Consider the following 20,377-nt stretch of genomic DNA (forward strand, 5'->3'; position numbering starts at 1 on the left):
ATGAAGGATAACAATGGGTAGCTCATATATTATCATAGATCAATGGAGCGTGTATGGTTAATCGGCACATTGATTAGGTGATATACGTCTTCGAGAGTACCAAGCTAATTTGCATGGTTATTCACGCTTTGTTTGTGATCCTCGGTATCCCAGTCACAAACTTGAAGGGCATAACCGAGATTACACATTCCATTGAAAAGATCAATGAATCTTACAAGATCTATGAGTTTCAATTCATTTAAAACTAAATTTCTTTTCATTTTTCATGGTGAAAATTGGTAAATCCTCATTTACCTACCTTCAAATATTTTGCAGCTGGATCACGACATCCCTCTTCTGAGTTGTAGAATATTGTGTTGGGTCCTAGCCTTAATATTTCATTTGGGTGTTATATTAAGGATTGAATCAACTAACTTGAATTTCTCCCGTTTTGTAGATGTCAAAATCTAACAACTATGGTCTTCCCGAATCCTGTGGAAAAAGCTTTCCACATGAAGATGATGTTCCACGATTGGCTCATGGAAATGGAAATCATGCTTCACTTCCTCCACCTCCTCCAATAATTCTCCCTGAACCACATGTTCGTCAACTTGAAAAGTTCAAGTTCACTCAAGCCCTATTGGCAAGCAAACACGAAGATGGAAAGTCTATATGTGCTCACGTCTTGGAGATGAAGTTACATATTGACAAGTTGGGAATGTTGGGTGTCGACGTCTCAAGGAAGTTGGCTGTTGATTTGGTTCTTCAATCACTTCCTAAATCATATAGTGAGTTCGTTAAAGATTACTATATGATGGCCCACGACAAGACCCTCATTGTTCTTACTTATTTTCTATGCTAAATCAACAATGATTTGGCACACTGGTCAAGCAAATTTGACTGGTAGATCAACCTCCCAAATTTCCATGGACATTAACAATGGCAACATTGAAAGTCCAGAAAAGTATTCTCTTCCCAATGGAAAAGGATCGGCCAAGGTCAAACTGTTTGACCGGATGGTAAAGAGAAAGGTTGTCCCATGTGTTGTTCCAAAAGTGTCCATTTTTTCTGCTGCTAAGAGAAGGGGCATTGGTTATGAAGTTGCCATACTTACCTGAAAGATCGCAAGGATGGGAGAGTCAAGATGTATGACTCTGCTTTAGGTAAAATCCACTATCTAACTCTACTAAGTTCCTATTTGGATATTCTTAATACATGATGTGATAAGATTGCATTTTGATGTTTTGTAGGATCGAAGAAAAGAGAGGAAGCTTAAAGGATGAGTTGAATCTGGTCGCGAAGACATGGATTTCGATCGCATGGTTCGATGATCGGATTTTTGAGTTGCTTATTAGGAGTTATGATAGATTGCTTAGAAATATTTAGTAACATAGTTTTCATTTGTAATTGTGTTCTAAGGACAAAATTTTCCCCGTTTTTATAAATAAAATAAAATTTGTTTTTATCTTATTTATATATATCCTTGCAATGACTTTTGTGAAAATTGATGTTTGTATGTTTCTATTGCTAGCAATATTGAAAATGGATGTGATTCTTAGTTATGTTATTTGTGCTAATGTCGAAAATTTACCAAATAAGAAATGATTCTCATCACCCAAGTTTCAATTGGACAGAAACTTGGAATCATGCGACTTGTATTGTGTGATGAATGAGAACCTTCGTATTTGGGAAATTAAGACTAATTCCTTGTTCACATAAGTATGTGAGTCAAGTGAAGGACTAAAGGATCTAGTACGCATTGTTATGCACTAGGTCAGTCCACCACAAAGAACAATAAGAATATTCGTCATGATTTGCTAAAAGTTTAGTAAATATGGTTATGCTTACGAGATCGAGTGTAATTCTGAATCATTGAAAAGTTTCAATGTATGGTAGAATGAATAGGAAGAATCAATTAGGCAGAAAGATGAAAGTTTCTCCAATCTGAAAAGAAGGGAGGGTACTTAGGTATCGTATTTTATGATTAACTTAGTGATTATGAAACCGTGTCACAATTGATCCTCTAAGGATACATTAGTACACTAGTATGGCTAAGAAGAGGAATCATAAATTGTTGAAATGGTTAAATCAAAAGGTGAATCGTACTTCATTCTAAAAATAAGTCTTAGAGTCGTACTCCAAGATTGTGCATTGAGTGACACATCTTTAGTAGGTTTATATCACTCATCAAATGTGGAGTAAAAAAAATGTTTTTCTTACTCTTGCACATTTGTAATTGGTAGTTGTGATGTTTTGGATAAGACAAAGACTAACTAAGACCAATAGTGTAAAGTGTTTGTCATGATAGGAACCCTCACTATCTCTTGAATATTTATTTGTCAATGAATGTTTCTTGACAAGAGAATCTTATATATCAAGGGGTCAGTGGGTGTCTAAATGATCTTGAAAAGTTTTAAGAACTAATCAAGATAAACTTATTGTTAAACACTAGCACACGACTTGAGGTTTGTAACCTATCGTGTTGACACATTCTTGTTTCTGTGCCCATTCCATTTAAAGTTGACTATGCATGTGAGTCATAAGTGTTCTCATTTGAATTCATAAAGGCAAATCACCTTAATCAATGAAAGTTCATTGATTTGTATGGGTGATCTCCTCAACAACTTGGAAGACATGGTAGGCCCTTGTGCTGCTAGGTAGCAAGAAATTAAGATTGAACAAGTTCAGTCCATATGAGTTTGGATTTGTCACAAACATCGTCTTGTGATTATGGTTATGAGAAATTTACATGGATAAGGACACATACACCATAAAATCTAAGTGACAATGTTTCTTTCCATTTCATGAAAATGATTGTGAGAAAACGCTTTCACTAAGAAGATTTTAAGGAGATAGCAATTGTGATATTTGCATTCTCGAATTCGATTATGATTATGGAATCCCTTTTCATAGTTTGAATTGTGAGAAAAGGCAAATAGTTTGAACATTTAAGACTTATTGTTGTAAGTTCTAGAATTTTTTAGACACACATATGAGTTATCTAAGGAAAGGTGTATGAGTTTGAGAAGCTTAGATAAATTCTTATCGAAGCATCACATATCAGAAATATGAACTTTGGTAAGAAAGTCAATAAGTATTGATTTCTAGAAGTCCAACTGATTTCTGAATATATGTCAAAGCTTGTAGGAGCATATGTGTTATGTTGGTAAGGATATAATCATCATGTTAGTGGGAGCATGATTATTATGTCAAGTATTGCGAGTTAGCAATATTAATTATTGAAAACAAAAGTTTCAATTCGCAAAGTTGCAGAGGTTGAAAAGTTGTTTTGCTATAATTAAAGGAGAGGAACTTATACTTCATTTCAAATCTAAAAGCTTAGATCGAGAAATTTTAATCAAATTTATTCAAAGGACATATATGAATGGTATGTTGAAAAGATTCAAAATAAAGGAATTCTATATATAGCAATATTATAGCAAGAGACTAGTAAAGTATCTTGTCTTTATGTAAGACATTATGTATCCTATCCCATACGCTTCGGGTATAGGATCGTTTGCATATGCTATAATATTCGACCGTTTTTTCTATTCCAAATGCCTAGAGCGTTAAGAGGGAAAAAGGACAAGAATCGGATATGACTAAAGTAAGTTAAACAACTGTCAAATACAATCTAATGTTTGCCAAGGATTGGTCACTTGTGGGCAGTTGGAAATATAGTAGTGGATGGACCATATTGATATTATTATGAATAGATAAGATTCTATTTAGAATGTGTTGTCATATGGAAAATATGGAAATGTTTCCATAATGGGAGTTGGATATTAAGGATTTATGTAGATTAGAAACTTTTATGCAAGAAGGATGTTCAAAGGAATGTACTTTGAATTTGAGACTTCATGTCTATGGAGTTTCCTTGTAACAATCTTCAATACATCACTTTGTAATTTCATTAGCAAAGTCTTGATGACTTTGGTGCTATGACATTACAGAAGGATCATTGTGTGAAATTTTAGAATCTAACATATTCTAATAGTGGCAAGAATTTGGTATTCTTACACTTGTGATAAGGATTGGGAATTGTAAAATGAGCATAATTGGAAATGTTTTCAAATAATCTATTTCACAAAGTAAGGACCATATGTAAACATAGTGTGCATGCTTGGAGCATGGGATAACTATGTTTTCAATTCAAGTATTAAGTTGATTATCCGAAACATTATACAATGAATAATGTGTAATCGATATGTTGATTAAATAAAAGGTGTTTTATTTATACTCAAAAGTTTGAGACCATATTGGATTCGATTATTCTTGTGTTTCACTTCGAATGTTTTGACTTCCAGAATAACTAGGTTATTCAAACATCCACATTCAATCATACTTTGGAAGTAGGTAATGAAGTAAGATTATCATGAATCCGACTGTAGATTGTCTAAAGTTTTTAGACATAGCAAAAGTCTGATGCAGTGTTCATGAGTGCTCCTGAAATAAGATTGAGTATTGGATTAAACCCTTGCTCACTTGAATCACTTCATGGATTTTATCACGAGTGATTAGTGAGATGATAATATCTTATATTCTTGAAACGGAGAGATATGAGTTCTTGTTTGTGAGTCGGTTGCACATTGATATTACATAAACGCATCAGTAACTTGATGTTATAAAACGTATTGTTGTGTGTGATTTGATTAGTAAATAGTACAAGCATATGAGTCGAAGTTTATCCATTCCTTTTACCCTAAGAGGAATAAAAGCGATATCTATGGTCCCCTCGACGATTTAGTGATGACACCATAAGCGCTTGGCCAAGCCTAGACTAAGTTGATGTGTTCAATTGTAGTCTATTGTCAGTCGTCTTAAATCAGAAATCGGGAAACAACACATGAATAGAGAGAATGATTATAATCCATGTCTCAGTTCATACGATATCTAGAATGGAGGAATATATGATCCCTTATCTAAAGGACACGTTGCTGATAAGATCAGAGCTCGATAATGGCTTTTGAAAGCTACGATTGCTAATCAGATACTAAAGTCATACGCAATAATAGTTATTAGACTTATCCAAGTGGGAGACTGTTGGATTAGGTCTCTAAGCCCATTACTATTTTTGTATGTACTTTATTTGATTATGAGCATGGTCCTTTTGTGTTGCATTCACTAATGCAACTTGATAGGATGAAAAGAGGAGAGAGAGTAGAATTTATTATATGAATAATAAATTCATACACAAAATGGTTTTATTAATATATTACAAGATTAATATATTATTTGGAAATCATATTATTTAATTAGTATTGAACAGAAATTAATTTGGAATAATTTGGCGATCAAAAGAGACTGATTAAATAATTGGGGACTGATATTGCAAATCACTGATAGTTCCAATTGGGCTGATGGATCACTTTGGGATAAGGTTGGACGAAATCTATGGAAAGCCCATAAGGAATTCATCCAAGGGCTATTCTGGAAGGGGTCCATGGGCTGCTTAAGGCTTTACCAGTCACATTAGGGTTTCCACTTAAAACCCTAGCAGCGACAAGTATAAACAGACTCCATTACAAGGGATTTTGAGAAATGCTTTAGGAAACCCTAAGGTGGCCGAAAATCTCTTCTCTCCTACTTCATCCTTTGCATTGAGTGTTTGTGACTTCATTAGAGGTGCAACATTTGGGGCACTAAGCTTTCAAAGGTCAAGGAGTTCCTGTTATTGCTACATAACAAGTGAGGTAATGATCGAAACCCTATTTTACATATGAATTTTGAAACTGGTATGCTAGTTATTAGGTTTTATGCTTTGGATTATTATTTGCATGTATAACATGAGAAAAACCTATATCCAAATCATTAGGGTTGCATGTACACAATAGGAATGATGTTATGTTCATAACCCATCATTATTGTGGATAGACCGACCAATAGTGTGCATTTTATTCCGATCGCCAAGAGCATATATGCGGAGAAGTTAGCAGATATCTATGTTCGGGAAGTGGTAGTATGACATGGGGTGCTGGTATCTGTGGTATCGCGCCGCGATTTTCATTTCATTTTTAGATTTTTGAGGAAGTTCCATGAGGAGTTGGGCACTCTTCTGCAGTTCAATTCAACGTACCACCCCAGACCGACGATCAAAGTAAGCGGACGATCCAGAATCTCGAGGATATAATTAGAGATTGTGTGTTGGATTTTGGAGGGAGTTGGGATACGTACCTTATACTAGCAGAGCTCTCCTACAACAATAGTTATCATGCTAGTATCGACCGAACCCCACTCGAGATGTTGTATGGAAGGAGGTGTAGGACTCTAATTTGTTGGGGGAAGTTGGTGACGGAGTTATGGGAAGCATCGAGGTAGTGCTTAAGAACACCGAGTTGATTCAACAAGTACGCGATACGATGCGTGTCGCATAGATTCTTCAAAAGAGTTATGCTGACCGACGACGTTCGGATCTCAGTTTTTAGGTGGGGGATTTTGTTTTGCTGAAGATGTTACCTTGGAAAGGTGTTATCCGATTTCGGAAGAGGGGCAAGCTAGGACCCCGATTCATTGGTCCATTCAGGATATCTTCCCGGATCGACAAGGTTTCATATAAGTTGGATCTCCCCGATGAGCTCAGTCCGATCCATAACACCTTTCATGCGTTTCAGTTGCGGAAGTATGTAACTGATGAGGCTGCAATTATCTCGATAGATGACATTCAGGTGGGCGAGAGCTTGAACTATGTTGAGAAGCCCAATGTGGTTCTGGACAGGAAAACTAAAGCTCTTTGTAACAAAGTGGTGAAGCTAGTGAAGGTGTAATGGCAACACCGTAGGGGCTCCGAGTGGACCTAGGAGCCGGAAGAAGAAATGACGGGCACTATCCATAATTGTTTGAGGCAGCAGACTTCAGGGACGAAGTCTAATTCAAGCGGGGGGGGGGGGGGGGAGATTTGTAACATTTGGAATGCAGGTATTTACCAATTTAACCCTTGGAATGAAATTATTTTTGCAAAGGAGGTCCCTATATACGTTGGGCGTACATATGCATACGCTTAGCGTACTAGGGCGGTTTGGATGCGGACCTGCACCAGGTACGCAGGGCTCACTAAGGCGTATGTTGGGCATACATGGCTTAAGACAAAACCCTAATATTTGGTCCATGAACCTTATTTAAGCACTCTTATGCCATTTAGACCTAACCCTAAACAGCCTCCATTGCCTCTTATCGTCGCTAAACCCTAGTTTACATAAGTGTGTAATTATTGAGGTTAAAAGTAATTTTGGTGGCCATTATAGTGGGTTTGCAAGAAGGAGAAGGTGGTGATCAAGTCTTGGATGTGGTTGAGCTTCTAGATCCTACATCTACTTCATCTTGGGGAACTTTTGGAGTTAAGAAATCCAGAACTTGCTTATCCTTTTGCTAGTTTGAGTTAGGGTTTGGTAATAAGTCCATTTTTGGTCCATGGATCCTCTCTTTTGAGTTTGAGGAACTCCAGTGGCTAGAAATGTTAGATCTGAGTTCCTTTACATGTTAAAAACATAAAAATGCTAACTTGATGGTTGTTATGGCACCATGCATGAGTTTAAGATCTTAAAGGGAGTCTTAATGGATAAAATAAGGTGTTGGGTTCCCATATGGCATGCAAAGGCATAAAGTTTCCAACTTTAAGCCCTAGGACCTTTAAAATGACCAAGATCTGGATTTGGATGAAGTGGCTACATGAATTAAGCACTTAATGGATTTATGTACAAAAATTTCTTCTACACCGGGCGTACTATCTTGTACATTGCGCGTACCACCAAAAAACCTAGTATGCTAAGCGTATTGAGGTTGTATGTTGGGCCTAACATCCAAGGTCCAAAAAAAATAATGGGCCACAAGGCCTACTAGGCCCAACCATACCACCCACGGACCGATAACAAGTTCAAGGGCCCAAATACTCTAATAGATCCAGACCCAAGGCTAAGTGGGGCCCAAATGGCTCAAAAATCCAATGAAAGTCCAAAATCCACTGGGCCCCACTTAGCCTTGGGTCTGGATCTATTAGAGTATTTGGGCCCTTGAACTTGTTATCGGTCCGTAGGTGGTATGGTTGGGCCTAGTAGGCCTTGTGGCCCATTATTTTTTTTGGACCTTGGATGTTAGGCCCATTTAATGAAGAAAGAATTTTCGGCCTTATTGGAGGAGTTTGGACTTAGGGTTTTGGCCTATGACTTGGGTTGTCACTTAATTCTAATTAGGTTAATTTGTGTATATTCAATGTGAGATTTTCAGACCGATAGCCGAGCAGTATTTTTATCAGCAGACTGAGGTGAGTCTTCTCATTGTATCAATGGGTCGAAGGAACCAGTGTCGACTTATTACGTGATATATGGATTGTTAGTCATTATGCATTGACTATATGAAGACCCCGGGAGTAGCCCGTGGTACTTGTTGAAAGATCGTAGGGGATAGCCCATGACACTTGGATATCAGACCATGGAGGTAGCCCATGACATTCTAGGTAAAGACCGTGGGGGAAGCCCATGGCACTTGGATATTAGACCATGGGGTAGTCCATGACATTCTAGGTAAAGACCATAGGGGTAGCCCATGGAAACTTTATGTATGTTGCATGGTATTTTGTGGTTGTATGTTATGTGATAATTTTGGAACTCACTAAGCTCTTGCTTACGGTTTATTTGGGTGTTTTCAGGTACTTCCTCTTCAAAGGGGAAGGGTCATGCTTAATGGTGCAACATTCACTCTCCAACACTTTCCGCATTTATCTATTTTGATGCTCTGATATTTGATACAATATGATGTAATGGATTTTTGGGGACAAATTATGATTGTATTTCTATTTTCAAAAATGAAAAATTTTATCTGCTTGCTAGGCTGCTACAATTTCTTTCTTCTTTTCTATTTCTTAGAAGTTGGACATCAATTTGATATTGTTTTTTTCCCTGTTTATAGCTTGATGTTTGTTAAAATAAAGTAAGGACAAAATCCAAAAACGAACAACCTACTTTCATTAGTTTATCGATTTAACCAGTAAATATTTCATCCATATTAAATCATTTAACTGTTTAAAAATCCATTTTTCCCACTTAGTTGGCTTTGATCTCACTTAAGATACTTAAAGCTTTAGTGGTTTAGCTAGCTAATTTATTTTTTTGGTAAATAAACCATTTTAGCCTTTAAATGACTGAATAGGTTTAAACTAACTATATATAAAGAGTAAAAAAATAGTTAAACGACTAAATTGATAAATTTTTGAAGGTTTCTTGTGCTTATAACTTTGCACCAACATTGTCTTTCTAATTGTTGCCACACAATGTGCGATAACTGTTACCATGATTGGTAATACACGAGAATGGTCGTTTTACTTATTTCTCTGAAATTGGAGTGATCATTAAATCAAAAAATGGTTACGATGATCTTGAGGCTTTCAAAATTACCAATTTTTACCATTTTAGCACATTTCACATTTCACATTTCTTCCATTTTTCTTTTCACACTTCAAAAAATACCATTTCGCCCATTTGCCGTCAAAAAAAATAACCAACAAAACAGAAGGAACCTCCTAAAAGAACATGGGATCTTGAGGCTATCATGTAATCTATAGATGTTTCTCAATTCTATTTTCCTTTTTACAATCGATCATTCAAGCGTCCTTTGAAAAGAACAATGAAATATAAGAGCAGTTTACTACCGAGAAATGAAAATAGAATTATTAATTGGGTGAAGTTTTAAAATATAATGGTGTAATATGATACAATTACATTTTTCACAATTTTTTAATCTGTTTTTTGTTTAAGGTCCAAGGATTGAGGAAAGGTTCATGAAAGAATGGCAACAAATGAATCAGAAAGTTGAAGTCGTTAATGGAGAAAATACAATTTGTGACATGGTCGGTTGACAGGTTGCTTGTATTTATTTATCTTGCTTTTGTTTTTTTTATGGTTTTAATTTTTTTTTTGCATGTTATTTGGGTGGTATAATGTCCTAATGGATAGAGGTTCATGTGGATGATCCAAAAGAAAAACTACTCATTCATATATCTTATGGGTAGATTTGTGATAGGGTTCTACATAAGAAAAAAATTGCATTAAGTCACGTTACTACACCAGATTGAGGAGTCATCAATACTTGCTCAAAACTGTATGGTGTACTAATTTCAAAACTAATATCAATTTATTTTTTAATTAGTAAATAATTGACGAGTATCTTATATAGTATCTCATTTTCTACTATTTTTTTTATCTTCACGACTAATACATGTCCCTTTTCAAGACTCATTGGCTTTTATGTAAATGAAATTTTCATTGTGTAATGGCTTGCTCCTAAAAGAGTGTTAATAGTTATAAAATAGTGTACACATTATTTTAAAAGTATCTTGCTCAAAGTTTATCAAGTTGTGCATAGTTGAGGGGCATTTCAGATATGAGAAAATGACTATTGAGGGTAATTAACTTTTGCGTTTGTACTCATTTGGTCCCTTTGTTTTTTTTTTGTATTCAATATACCACCGAACTTGTTGTTTGTGTTCACCATAACCCTTTTGACCGGCTTTTGACCCGTGATACCGGTCAAAGGGTTATGGTGAACACAAACAACAAGTTTGATGGTATATTGAGTACAAAAAAAGGGATCAAATGAGAACAAACTCAACAGTTGGTTACCCTCCTGAGTCATTTTCCCTTTACTCATTTACAGTAAATCTCACGTCATCTCCTACTGATATTAATGACTTTATGAGATTCATTCTTGCTTCTCTTCAAAACATAATCCACGAAAGAACACTATTCATACATGTACAACTTTGTAATGCACTTGAATATTTATTAGGGGAATCTTGACTAAGCAGGCGCATTTCATGACTACATTTACATTTTCAATTGAATGATTTATCATATCATGGATTTTAGACAAGTCTACAAACGAGTGGAATCACAAGTGCTGTGATTTTTGAGTTTACTTAGCTTTAAGATTGAATTCATGGGATGAGATACAACATCAATATGTACAATATCATGTTGCTTATGCAGACACATCACCATAATATACCTTGACGTAAAAGTTTATGTTGATAAATGTACCTCTCATACACAATCATATCATTTTGAAGAGAGGTGTTGACAGCTAATCATAGTAAGCATAACATAGACCATGTTTTAATAAAGTTACCCCTCTGAAACGCTCTTCATATATGTTATAGCCAAAGAAGGTTGTAGTCTTTGATAATTTTGCAACTTTAATTTCTTTTAACTTTTCAAGGAAAATGACTCAGGAGGGTAACCAACTTTTCAAGGTTGTAGTCTTTGTTGTTTATGTTCACCATAACCCTTTGACCGACTATCACAGGTCAAAAGCCGGTCAAAAGGGTTATGGTGAACACAAACAACAAGTTCAATGGTATATTGAATACAAAAAAAAGGGATCAAATGAGTACAAACGCAAAAGTTAATCACCCCCAAGAGTCATTTTCCCATCAGATATTTACGTTTTTCTTTTTCATGGATGTAGGTGTATGCTACAATTGAGACAAGTTGATTATGTAACCATTTCTAAAATGTGTCGGACACGCTAATGTTACTATTGCTGCAAAAGCATTTGGTTTGAAAATAATGGTTAATGTTATTATTTTTTTATATAATATTAATACATAGTGTTGCTTAAACCATATATATGGTTTTATAGCAATACACAAAACTATTTGAAGTCATCATTGTATTTGACATTGGGTAACACCTACTGTAATGCAAGAAATAGTGCTTGCATTTTTGTGTATGTATGTGACTGTATGTGTATAGGGTTGTTCACGATTCAGATAAAACCGAATTGTCCAATTGTCCAATTTGGATTCAACTATTTGATTCGGATATTCGAATTTTTGGATTGGTTTTCAACAAAACCGAATTATTATTTTGGATGTCGGATTAGTTTTGGTTTATAAAATAAGAACCGAATAGTCCAAAAAAACCGAATAACAATTTGTTATATATTTATTTTCAGTATATCTATAATTATTTATTAATTTTATAATTTTTTTAAATAAGTTCAAAAGGTTTTACCTAATAAAAGAAATTAATATATACTTTCTCTCTAAAGTTTTTTATAGATTAAATAATAAACTATAATATGCCTTCTTAATGGATGGTTAAAAAATTAAATCACAAATAAATAATTTGTTTTTGCTTCTTCTGTAAAATTAGATCATATTATAGATCTATGTCCTTTTAAAATGTTATGGTCTTTGAAAACCGAATTATGAAAACCGATCAAACCGAATTGTAATTGGATTGGATCGGATTGGATTATAATTTGGACTATTTGGATTCATATTTTGAAAATCGAAATCAATTTGGATTTACTTAATTGGATCAGATCGAATTGATCCATCTAAACGAACACCCCTATATGTGCATGTGACTTTATCTTGTGTGGTTATCTGAAAAAAGAAATGATAGTAAGCTACTATTTTTTGCTAATAAATGAATGTAAGTTATTATATCTTGTATTACATTTTTTTATAATTGCAAGAAATAGCAACTTACTTTAGTTTATAAAAGTGTGTTGCTATTTCTTGCTAATAAAGGAAAATAAGTTGCTATATCTTGCATTTAGTATATGAATGTAAGTTGAAAATTTGGCACCTGATATTTGATATTTGAAAGAAGTCAAACATAGTCGTAATCATGGATCATGTTATCTTTATTATAAGTCTGATCATGCATCATTGTGGTCATAATTCAAGAAAAAACAGGTTGCTTTCATTTTAGATTCCTTTTTTTCTTATTAATAACATAAAACTTTAATTAAATTGTTGTCGTGGTGTCATTTTGAGCTTACGATATGATATTTTGGAGATTTGTGTTAAGCTAAATGTGATTGATTTTTATGGTACAAGAAGGAAGCGATTAGTGGTTGTCATTGTCTACTTTTCTCACATATTATTGGCTCATCATGGTTTGCAAGTCTCTACACTGTCAACAACGTAAAACACCTAACTATTTGCGCAAAAGAACTAATCGCCTCTAGAAACTAATTTCCAAAAAAGATATTCACACCCGTCGCTTGGTATGGGTAAACGGCTACTATATATATATATATATATATATATATATATATATATATATATATATATATATATATATATATATATACTCCTTATAAACCAAACTTGGTCAAATACTGAATTTTAAGAAGTACAACCTTTAAAGCATCGTATACAACAATGTTATGCATTATAGAAAAGTCATATCTTATTTACTCAACCATTGAAAAAGTCATAATCTAGATTTAGAATTTACAAATTCTTAGATAAGATTGACCCAGTATTCCATCACCTTCGCCAATTGAATCGGTCAGCTCCCTCTTCTCACCTTTTTTATCTCCTAGTTGATGTAAAAACCCAAGGTTTCCCTCATTGTTGTGCTAGGGCTCCTCTTTTTCGCATTCACTTCAATCGTCGATCACCTCCACTACATCATTTCTCTTTTTACATGCTTTGCCGCATCGTCATCAACTACGGACACTCCATGCTTTGTCATCACTGGATCAACGTCATCCACACCATTATCATCCTTTTAACTAGCTGTCGTCCCAACAAGCACACACTCTTGGCTGGATTTCAAGTATGGAATACCCCTCTTCCATCACCACAAGCACACACCTTCTCTTTCTTATCATCTTTTGCATTTGAAGCCTATGTTTTTTTTGGTTATGTAGGAAACCTTAATTTATTGTAGATTTCCTTTGTCGGGTTCTTTCGATTTAAGCAAGTTACGAAGAAGGAGACCCTTGAAGCCTCCCTTCATACACACACAAAATACAACACCTTCGCACAGGTTATAGGAAACAAAGATGGAGGAAAATATTGGTGATTCTTTCCCCCTAACAGTCGTATTTTGTCTCTAAATCTCGATGGGTTGAAGACCTCATCTTTCCAACGTAAACCACTCGTGGCAGGGGCGACGATGGTGGATTTTGTTTTTGCAGGTTTGGTCGATTTGATTCCATGTTTGGTTTTTTGGTTCATATTAACATTAGGTTTATGGATAATAAGGTGTGTATTAATGCCACCGATTCAAATGTATGCTCAATTTGTTGTGTTTCTTGCTATTTTTGCATTTTGATTTATCATCCGATGCGAATTTTGTTTATATTGGTTGTTATGTTTGTAATTTTTGCAGTTAATACTCTTGTAATAGCCTAAAAACTTAGGTAAAATATTTCATTTAATAATTAGAAATAACATTCATATTTTTTTTCCAAAATTTCCATTACATAACACATTCTTCAAAAGATCACAGTATCCAAAACAACTAGTGCGGAATACTGGAGAGTGCACGATGCGGCATCAAGCTGGGCCCTTTCCCTTAGAACCAGAAGTACCAAAAACACCCAACAAAGCTATAAGTACAAGCTTAGTGAGTTTTCCCAAAACACATAACAACATAATTCCACACACATATATACAATTTTTCCATGCACTCCCACCATGATGTTCATTTAGAATGCCATGGGCTACCCCCATGGTCATGTATCCAAGGGCTATGGGCTCCCCCCCCCCCCCCCCATCGTCTTGCCAAGTGTCATGGGCTTCCCCATAGTCTTCACATAAATCAACACACATGGACAATTAGCAAAACCATTGCATAGTCAGTTACTAAAAATCTCATATCAATTAATGGGCCGACCTTCGTGCCTTCAACCCATGAGTGTAGTGAGAATACTCACCTCAATCTGCTGACCAATAGTTGCTCGACTACTAGTCCAAAATCTCACACTGAACAATTATACAAATAACCCTAATTAGAATTATAACACAACCTAGCCAAAAAGGCCCACAATCCTAAGTCCAAATCCGTCCATGAGGGCCCAAAAGTCTTTCCATGATTGATGGGCCTAGGGTTAATGTCTAAATCTATAATAGGCCACATGGCCCAATAAAGCCCAACACATGACTTCAATAGCCCAAAGCAATTCTCCAGGCCCAACATCTCCAACTGGTCCAGACCCAAAGCTAAGTGAAATCCAATTGGCCCAAAAAGTCAACTAAAGCCTAACTCCATAGCAGAGCGTACGCCCGACGTACTCCAAAAGTATGCTAAGCGTACTTGGTTCCTCGGCTGTACAAGCAGCCTACAGATTGGTATGCCCAACATACAAGCGGAAAAATCACATCCTCCATTAAATGCTTAATACATGAAGACTTTACGTTCCAAATTCCGATCTAGGTTTTTGAAAGAGTCCTAAGGCATAAATTTGGCAACTTTATTCCTTTTCATGCCATATATGCTCCCAACAACTCATTCTAACCCATTAAGACCTTTCCAAAGGTCTTAACTCATGCATGGAGCCATAGAAACCATTAAGTTGGATTTTTATGACATAATAAAGCTAAAGGACCTTAGATCTATCCTTCCTAACATCTGGAGTTTCCCAAACTCCCAAGATATGATTTATGAGCTAAAAGAGGACTCTTAGAAAACCCTAGCTCAATATACAATAAGGATTAGCAAGGAGAAAGATTTTTACCTCCACAAACTTCATAAGCTACTCCAAATGCAAGATACAAGAGCTTTTCCCATGATCAAGCATCCTTCCTCTTCCTTCTGTTTGCTAACAAAACAAAAATGAGGTATTGAGGCACTCACTAGCTCAAGAGGCACACATAATTTTTTTAGGGTTTTTGAGATGAATGAGAGTGATGGAGGTTGGTTAGGGTATGGTCCAAATGACTTAAGAACTTTTATATAGGTCATAAATCTGAATATTATGGTTTTGGTCTTCAGCCACATATGTCGCACGTACTCCTCGGTATTCCCCGCATACGTGGTACACTTTCGCGATCAGCCCTCTCCAGTACGTTAAGCGTACCAATAATTACGCCCACTATACAAAGAGACCAATAATGCAATGAAATTTCATTCAAAGGGAAAGAAAAGTAAATACTTGGATTTCGACCATTACAACCCCCCACCCCACTTGAACTAGACTTCGTCCTAGAATTCTGCTGATGCGGAAAGATCTGGATAATGCTTTCTCATCTCATCCTCCGGCTCCTAGGTCCATTTGGAGCCTCTCCGGTGTTGCCATTTCACATTCACTAACTTCACCTCTTTTTTTCGAAGAGCTTTAGTCTTTTCTATCCAGAATTTGAATGAAATTCTCAACATAGTTCAGGCTCTCATCCACCTGAATATCATCCAATGAAATGACTGAACCCTCATTTGATGTGACAACCCGAAATTTCTATTCTGTACAAACGTATCAAGTCAATAGAAGTCAGAACAGTTGCTGTCAAGTTTCATACTTTTTAGAATAAGTTTGAGTATTTCAAGATTTTACACTTTAGTGATAACAAGAGAGAGGATGCTCTAGGGTTATTATACAATGTAGTTATTCCAAAACTCTAAGGAATTAGAAATTACTGCTTGAATACAATATTTTCTGACAAAAACCCTAAATTTGGGAGTATATATATATATATATATATATATATATATATATATATATATATATATATATATATATATATATGAGTGTTAGTCATTATTTACGCTTTTTCCAAATCTCAAGATCCAAGTCCCATTTCTCTCTCAAGTATCATCCAAAAGTTTTTTGAGATCTTCGATCTAGTAAGTGTTTCTAGCTTTATTAAATTTTTGTATGACTTAATATAGTGTTTTAACACACTTCTAACCATGAAATCATTCCAAAAGGGTCAATCTTTAATTTACACCAAGAACACACACTTGTGTTCTTGGCCTTTTGGACCTTTTCGAGCTTCTAACTTGTAAGTGCTTCCATCCTAGAGTCTTACAAGATTTGTTACACTTCTATACCTCAAGAAATGTCCCTAGAACACCAAGAACAAGGTGTTCACGGTTCAAGAAGTTCTTGAACCGTAAACACCAAGTTAAGGTGCCAAAGGGTGCCTTAGGGTGCCTTGGTACTTCACAATGCCTTAGGGACTTGTCTAGATCCTTCCTTGATGTGTTTATCACATAAAAAGCACAAAAATCACTCATTTATATGTGTTTATGGTTTGGGTATCTCCCAAAACCGTAAACACCCCAAAAGGTGTATAAATGGCCCATACTCTTTCCTTTTGCCTACAATCTAACCTAGGCTATTACCTTGAAGTGTTTGGGGCTTGAAAACATCAAAATACCTTAGTCCATAAGATTTTACGGTAGTAAACTCATGGAGAAATCGTCCATGGACCGTAAACTCCATTTAGGAGTGTATTGACGCCACAAAACATTTCCTAAGGCTTAAACCTGAAGTACGAATGCTTGGAATGACTTAGAAGACTTCGAATCACAAATGGTCAAAAGGTTGTGAGCTTACGACCGTAAACTCAAGGGGTTGAGGTCTTTAGGGAGTAAACTCATATTAGGGGTTCCCTTGAACCCTAAAACCCAATAGCCTGTTCCTACAACCCTTTAATGCACTCCTTAGCACTGATAACACTTATGCAAAGTGTTTATCATGCCCTAGGATGTCTTACCTTTGTTTATTAGTTGTTTAGAGACTAATTGGGTACATACATGTGGTATTATATGTTATCTAGGATCATAGAGTGTGTACAAGTCTTCACTTGACACCTAGAATCCTATTTCAGTCCATTCATCCCAACTGCTTGCTACAGGTGAGTTCATACCCCTTAATCAATGATTTAAATGTTTTTAAATGCTTTTATGTGGGGGGAGGGGGGGGGGCATACAAGTTGAATTATTCTAGCTATTATATTAATCACATGTGATTAATAAGTAGCATACAAAAGTATTTACTACTCTTTTAGCTGTTTTACCAAACAGTTTACTTCAAATGGTTTCCAAAACATTTTACTCATTTAAAACTCTTTGTTAAACTGTCTTTCATATTGAATGTATCTTTTCAAACCCTGTTACAGTTATGATTCAAAACAAATGTTTTCCTTATACTTTACACTGTTCTTATCAAACAAACTGCTTTCAAAATCGTTTTACATTTTGACATCAAGTCATCTTTCTTAGTTGCCAAACTTTGCAATTGTTTACAAAACTTTTGTTATACTTTTATATTGTGAATTGCATGCCTATGTATGTATAGTTATATTAGAAATGTTTAAAGGACTTAGGAAGGCTAGCCGCTTTATTTCCTTTTCCCCCTTGGGATGTGGTATGGTAGGGTATCGGGTATCCGTCCGACAGTCGTTTAATTATTAGTTATATATCATGTGTACATACATAGTCATAAAAGTTCCATCAGTCAGTTCAATACCCTTGGGTAGCAAGGGTATACCTTCATGTTCATATGAATAAGGCATATTACTAGTAAGCTACTATAGGGGTAGTTTAGGGAGTTACTAATACCATTACTAGAACAAAGAATCATATAATGAGTTAGTTCATACATGAGTCAATACATGCTAGATAGAGAGAGAACATACATTACAGCTAGTACACAGTACATTACTATACATGCTAGATAGAGAGAGCACATACATTACATCTAGCACACGCAGAACATTACAGTACATTACTATACATGCTAGATAGAGAGAGAACATAAATTACAGCTAGCACACGCAGAACATTACAGTACATTACCATGCTACTACATGAGTACGTTTACCTAGATACACTTACATGAGTACGTTTACATAGATACATTTACATGAGTGCGTTTACATATACGATAATAGGACAAACATCACTAGGTGCTATAGCATGGAACGATTTCAGGATCTAACTATACCAATGAATCACAACGCATTGTGATAGTTATATTGGGTATACATGATCATAGTAATGTTGATGTTCACGGCTTGCAAACATGCAGGGGTCGTGTTTGGGTCCCAAAATCTCTTTGACAGGGGAGAGTCTAGCCTGGGATCTAGCCATCACATTATGCCTTATCCCTCAAATAAGGCAATATTAGTACAAAAGTAGTCACTTATTACAAATACTACAATACTTACGAGATTACAATAGGTTAAAGGTAGTTAGTACAGTTGTAGTTTCGATACTACACCATAGTACTATTTCATTTTCCCATTACATTCACTTCGTGAACATTCACATGATGCACGGTAATGTAGAAGCTATGTTTTGGATAATGATAGTCGGATTTGGGAAAATACACACTCTTACAAGAGACACACACACACAGATACTAGATGCCTTGGTAGAAGGATACTTTTAGTAGGAAACATATGGTTTCCTAGGATGTTCAAAACGTTTTCCAATACTTACAATTCATATACATACAAATGCTTACGTTTCATATACATACAAATACTTACATACAAATTAAGACACTAAAATACTTATGATCTCACCAGCTTTAAATTTGATACTCTCTTTCAAAATAACTTGTATCCTCAGGTCAACAGTAGACAGGTACCGATGCAAGGTTTAGAGAAGATGGTGCTCGTTCAAGACTCATCTTTCATTTTTTATTTATACTTCAGTGTCTATTAGACATATCAGAACACACTTGTATTAAAATTTATATTATTAATGCAATGGATGATGTTGTTGCTTGTTTACTACTTTTCATTGTTGTGATACTGTATATGACGTCCTCCGCCCTAGAACGTTTCCGCCGTTCTCGGTTTTGGGGTGTGACAGATTGGTATCAGAGCATTGTTTTATAGTGAATTAAGTATATCAACCCATAAAAGATATACAAACTATAAATACAATGGGATTAAAATACTCTGACCAAGAGTTTATACTTTAAATAATAAAATATTTAATTAAGTATACGTGCCTGCATTCATACTAAAATCAGTGTCACTAGGACAGTACAAAAGAATTACAATTGTTGGGCAACACAAGTGGACTTTGAGACATATAGTTAAAACTAGGAAGATATAGCCTGATCAACTATATTATCCGAGTGTTGACTAGCATGTGCCTAAGTATAGTTGTGTGGTTGCAACAAGTCTAAAATCTTACCAACAATACCTCAATGAGAACAATAGAACATAAAACCTAAAATACTATAGGGGTATTTGGTGTTACTATAAGTACTTCATACTTGAGAACTACACGGGATCTTCATTACTATGTTAATAATTGCTAAGTGGATACACTAAGGCTATATGTAACTAGGACGTTATATAAGTACTTCATACTTGGTGTTACTATAAGTACTTCATACTTGAGAACTAAACGGGATCTTCATTACTAAGTTAATAATTTCTAAGTGGATACACTAAGGCTATATGTAACTAGGACGTTATAGACTTAGAATCTGTGAAATTTTTTGCTTTACCCCTATTCTTCGTGAATTTGGAGTTAAGGTCACTGATTCGAAGGCCTATCCTGTTTCGATTACATATAACTGGTATGCACTTCACAAATAGTGATGTAACTAATGAAGACTTTCTAAATAATTATCTAGATAGTTCGTCTAATAATTATTTTCTTACCCCAATTCTCGCGTAGATAACATGGCTGGACTCCAT

Source organism: Lactuca serriola, chromosome 1 (assembly GCF_051521515.1).
Source record: "Lactuca serriola cultivar US96UC23 chromosome 1, Lser_US96UC23_V15, whole genome shotgun sequence".
Classification (NCBI taxonomy): Eukaryota; Viridiplantae; Streptophyta; class Magnoliopsida; order Asterales; family Asteraceae; genus Lactuca; species Lactuca serriola.